Genomic DNA, 6,284 nt, shown 5'->3' with positions numbered 1-6,284 from the left:
ATATATATATATATATATATAATAGAGAGAGAGAAAGAGAAAGAGAGTTGTGCATTCATGATCACTCTCACTTTCTAATTATTTGAGGGGATATTTTTTTTTATAAATGATTGCCCCAGAATGGCTTTTTCACTAAAGAGTAAAGTGGGAAAAACCTTTCTTTGTGATCACCTGTTTGCTAAAGACCAGCAGAAATAAAGTATGAAAAAGTGTGTGTGTGTGTGGGGGCATTGATTCACTCCTCACCTTCCCACTCTCCATCTGTGCTGCCAGATAGATACTCAAGCAGCCCTCTTTCAGATCCTGAGCACCAGTAACTGGGTAAGAGAGCAAAAGTTAGAGGAAAACTATCCTTCACCCTAGCTCCCCTTGTCCATTTTCCCTCGAGAAAGGAATTCTTAAGTAATAACCAGACAAAAACCCAAACCATTCTCACCAAGTCCATTCCATTTTGTCTGTGCCCTCTGTGAGTTTCTGGTGTTAGAACTCATGACAGAAGCAGGGGGCCTCATCGTTGTCCCAAAGAGCTGCTGGTAAATTTGTCCCACCGCCCTTGTAGTCCGCAGTGCACAGCACACCACTGTGCCACTGGGCTCTCTGACCCAGAATCAGGTCAGAGCTCACAAGTGAAAAGGTCTGTTGGACTTTCAGAGATGCAGACATGAGCCACGAGCTTAGGGACCTACCGCCCCTGTGTCAATCTGTCTTTTTGAGCGTCTTTCTCCTGCCCCCTGCCCCTCTACCTCACCAAGCATGATGGCCTTCCTTCTCCAGGCGCTGGCAAGAATTCCTAAGTATGTGAGATGAATGATCACCGTTTCACCTTGGGGAAACGTTGGTTGTACGTCTTCTTAGACAGATCTGTCTGCTCCTTGGTAGTCCATGGTGCTTTCAATATTCTTCTCCAGCATCACAATTCCAACTCATCAATTCTTCTTCAGTCTTGTTTAGTCATTGTTCAACTTTACATGTTTCACAAGGTCTGATTTTACCAATAGCCCTCATCAATCTGCCTCCTAGCCAACGCACGATATTAACAGGAGAACATACTCTTCTAGCTAGTTGCTCCAAGTGATGCTCTTCTATATTCATCTTGGGGAAACTTTACATTCAAATGCAACTCTAGGCACAAAATGAGATTGTAGGGAGGAGGCAGTGGCTCTTTTATTTGGATGTAAAAGTGTGAATATGCCCAAGCTTCTACACCCAGAGCAATAAGGAATAGGCACACCTAATGGACAATTGTTACATTTCAGGTCATTATCAGAAAAACTAATATAGTTTATAATTCTAATAATTCACAAAGGTTCAGAATAATAGGTAATGCAAGGGATATATTCTATATAATTTTCTTAAGGTAATAAGGATATGAATATAAATTGGAAAGTATATTAAAGGAAAAAGGTATATTTCTCAGAAATTTAAAGTGACAAAGAGGAATTAGGAGTAGGCCCAGACAGCTACAGTTCAATAAATTTATGTATTTCACAGACCAGTTGATTATTGCAAATAAAAAAAGACCCAGCTATATTAAAGACAAATGTTTTATAGACAATCTGAAAATAGAATACAACTCCATGGTCTCTGATATAAAACTTTAGGTTCCAATTCTGGAGAGTATTTATTTTACTTTTCTTTCCCCTTTCTCTGCCCAACATGATATACTGAACCGCTCGCTTCCTCTCCTTAGGAATGCCCTATCCTTTTAACTTGAGAAAAGAAAGTGCCGTAACAATTGTGAAGCTGTTCACCGAAAGAATGTGTTTTGGACATACTGACATTTCTGTCACCTGAAGAGATCAAATAGAAAGATGGAAGGCAACTTGATGAGGCTCTTTGCACACACACACAGATAGACTAGATAGATGGTAGATAGATACACATGCAGTTTGGTAGATAGATATAAATGACATTTGCAGCAATAATTAAGTGACCTCAAGTTTGTTCCAAATCATAGTGACCCTCTGTACAACAGAAAAAAGACATTGCCTTGTCCTGCACCATCCTCACAAGTCTTGCTATAACTGAGCTCCTTGTAGCAGCCACTGTGACATTCATCTCCTCGAGGGCCATCCTACTTTACCAAGCATGATGTCCTTCTCCAAGGACTGGACTCTCCTGAGAACATGTCCAAAGTATGTGAGACCAAGGGAAGAAATCCTTATTTCTAAAGAGCATTCTGGTTATACCTTTCCCAAAACATATTTGTTTGACAGTCCTGGTATTTCCAATATTATTCATTGCCAGAATCATACTTTTTTTTAATTTAAATGCATCCACTCTATGAGTTTCTTTATCCAATGACCAACTTTCATATCTGAGGCCATTGGCTATACCATGGCTTGGGTCAGGCATAGCTTAGTCCTCAAAGTAATGTTCTTGCTTTTCAACACTTTAAAGGGGTCTTTTGCAGCAGATTGCCTCATACAATATTTCATTTGATTTCTCGACTCTGCTTCCGGGAACATGGAATGGGGATCTAACCAAAATGAGGTCCTTGGCATCCATGCATCCATGTCTCCATTCATCCTGTCTCCATTCGTCCTGTGGTTACCTATTGGTCTGGTTGTGCAGATATTTATTTTCTTTAGATTGGTTTGTAATCCATATGGAAGGCTGCAATCAATGATCTTCATCAACATGTACAAGTTCTCTTTGCATTCAGGAAGCAAGAGTGTGTCATCTGCATATTGCAAGTTGTTAATAAGCTTTCCTTCAATACCGATGCCATGTTCTTTGTAGAGAGCGGTTTCTTGGATTATTTACTCAGTCTAAAAATTGAATAAGCTTGGTGAAAGCATCCAATGAAGACACACATCTTTTCTGATTTTAAACCATGGAGGATTCCCTGGTTCTGTTTATATGACTGTCTCTTGAATCATGTATCTATTTTGCATAAGCACAATTAAGTGTTCTAGAATTCCCATTCTTCTCAACACTATTTCTATTTTGCTATGATCCACACAGTTGACTGCCTTTGAAGAGTCAATAAAACCAAGTAATTCTCTGCTTTTGGCCAAGATACATTGAAACAAAAAATGATATCACTTCTTTCATATCCTCTTCTGAAACCCAATTGAATTTGAACAACTCCCTATCATTGTGCTTCTGCAACTTTTATTGAATTATTTTTAGCAATACTTTACTTGAATAAGATATTTGATAGTTTCTGAATTCTGCTGGATCGCCTTTCTTAGGAATGGTATAAATATGAATATCTTCTAGTTAATTGGCCAGGTAGCAGTCTTTCAAATTTCTTGATATAGATGAGTGTTTCCAGTGATGTATAGGTTAAGTGAATCATCTCCATCAATAGATCAAAAGTTAGATAGAGATAAAGTCATATATGCAGACACAGAACCAGATCCAGAAACACAAACCAACAATAATATGTCATCTCTTGTGGGTCACATCTCTCTACTCTACATATTATTCCATCTCCAAAAAGCACCCCTCTGACTTGAACTCTTACATGCCAGGCCATAATCCCGCCTGTCTTGGTTTGGTTGACTAGCACTGAAAGTCATTGTGATACCGTCACAGGCCTGGAATGGTCTTTTGTTTTCCCTCTCCCATTTGGCTACTATTGAAATTGAACTAAGCTAGAGAATATTTGATCTTAGTAATGTATGAGAACTAGTCTTTCTTGAAAAGCTCTTTCTAATAATAAAAAATAATTCTTAACCAGAATTCTCTGTTTTAATGCTTCATGTAAACCTACTTTTAATAGCACTATGTACAATGGTGAAGTTAAATGTAAAGCACTGCACATATTTCTACAGATGATCCACCCCCTAATTCAAGAAGGCTGACTGATAAAGCACAGTTTTATCCTCTCTTTTTCCTAAACTCCTTTGTGGTTACAAGAAATGAGGGAAGAAATAAGAAGGGCTCAGCTGTAAGAATAGAAGAAATAATAGGGCCAAAATGCTTGAGGAACTGTTAAAAACATTTATGCAGATGGTTTGATATTAATAGAGAAATCCACAAATCAAAGCATCAGAGGTAAGAGCAATTTTCAACAGAGCCCTCCAGCATTGAAATTTAAGCTAATTGCAAAAAGGACAAGACTGGGGCATTGGGAAATTTTGAAAACAATTCATTAAAGATTTATCTCCAGAATAACTAGGCCACTTAGGATGTCATCACTCTATTATCTATCCTTCTGGTCTATCCTATTAAAAGAATATGTCCATTGGTTGGCCCCAAGCAGGGGTGGGAGGGTGATGGCCAAACTATTCTTTTTGGAAAGTGGATAAAGAGATTTAGGTAACCTAAACACACTTTGAAATAATGAAATTATTCCAACTATCATCTGTATGAAGGGATTAAAATAAAATTTTGTTTAAATAGTTTTAAAGGAATTCATCAACTCCATGGCAATTATATAATACATGAGTATTACCAAAAATTCCAGGATAAAAGGAAAACTCAAAATAAAAATGAAATCATATTAAAACTGAGATATAATAAACCCTAAAACATTTAGAAAGCAGGTTACAGCTAATGTAATGTGTTAAAAAATACATGGGTGTAATGGTGCATTTTAGCCACACACACACAAAAAAAGATAGAAAATAAAGTATGTAGTCATTTGTCACAATATTCTACAAGAGCAAATTACAATCAAATCTAAGAGATGTACAAGATTTTAAAGATTAAATCAATGAAACATACAGTAGGAAATGTTAGAAAATACATTATGTTTTGAAAATGATAATACAATTGACAAGCTCCTTGAAATTTATTAAGAAAGGTATAAAGAATTTTTTATTAGAAAGATCAGTCATAGATACTGATGTAATTTCAATATTAAAAACATTATAGGAGTATAATACATCATCCTTTGTATAAAATGTTTTGAAAATTTATATAAAATTAATAAAATTCCTGAGCAAAATAATACAAAAAATTTGAGTACTTTGTATTTTGGCTTTCATGGACTTGTTTTCAGTTTTTTCAGCTACAGCCTGCGCTCACATACGAGCAATTGATGCTCTGTTCCATGGTCAGCCCCTGGCTTGGTTTTAGCTGATAAAGAGCTTCTCTCTAGTCTCTGTCCACAGATGTCAGCAATTAGATTTCTCTGTATTCCATCTGGGGAAGTCCTTGTTTATAGCTGCCTTTTTGTGATTTTGAAACAAATGTGTTTGTTATGAAAAAGCCCTTGATTTGCAAAATTCTATCATGCGATCTCAAGTTTCTTTTTTCTTACCAAGACCATATTTTCCAACTACTACTGTTCCTTCTCTTTTGTTTCCAACCATAACATTCCAATCTCCAAGAATTATCAATGCATCTCAATAGAATGCTTGATCAATTTCCAACTTAAGCGGTTGGTAGAATTCTTCAGTTTCTTCATCCCTAGCTTTTGTGGTTGGTGCATGAACTTGAATAATAGTGGTATTATACAATCCTGTCATACCCAGCATTAAACTTCAGGAATGATCTTGAATGTCCTTTCTACAATGAATGCAAAGTCATCCCTCTTGATTGTGTCACGCCTGACATAATAAACCATATGATTTTAAGATTCCAACGGCTAATACCAATCCATTTCAGCTCACTGATGCATAGAATAATGATCTTTATGCGTTTCATTTCATTTTTGACCACTTTTAATTTTTCTGGATTCATACTTTGTACATTCCAAGTGCAAAGTACTAGTAGAGTTTTGCAGATTAATAAGATTTTGTAATCCTCTTACTTTGAGTTGTGTCCCATCACCAAATGAAGATCATGAAGCCTCTACTCCCACAGGCTTTACTCTATTTACTTCCCCATGGTCCACTAAATGGTGTGCTCCCATTGAGTGGGCCTTCAGTATCTGACAATGTTTCAAAGTTTTGCAAAAGATTTTCAACGGCTACTTCTTCTGAAGTGGGCAACCATTTCCTTCTTCACTGTCTGTTCTGAATCTGGAAAGTTCTCTGAAACCTGTTCACTTTGGGTGACACTGCTGGCATTTGAAATACTAGTGACATAGCTCCCAGGCTCAGAGCAACACACCAGCGACCACAGTAAGATAAACTTACAGACAAGTGAGGGCAAGAATCCTTGGTGTCACAATAAGGTAAAAAAGGGTAGATAGAGGATGGGGGCATGTCTGGGACAGATGTGAGGTTCATTTCTCCCTCTCTCTTCAGTAGCCCGAGGAGGTCAAATGTGGCGGTCATGTCATTTGTTGAATATGATATAACAAAATATGTCATTACTATAAAGAATTTTAAAAGAAGTGTAGGATTTGAACAGATATCTTCAAAATGAGAATTGCCAAATAGGCA

Source organism: Echinops telfairi, unplaced genomic scaffold (assembly GCF_000313985.2).
Source record: "Echinops telfairi isolate 266 unplaced genomic scaffold, ASM31398v2 ScPeMD7_18;HRSCAF=68, whole genome shotgun sequence".
NCBI classification, from domain to species: Eukaryota; Metazoa; Chordata; class Mammalia; order Afrosoricida; family Tenrecidae; genus Echinops; species Echinops telfairi.
Note: the sequence above shows the minus strand (reverse complement) of the source record.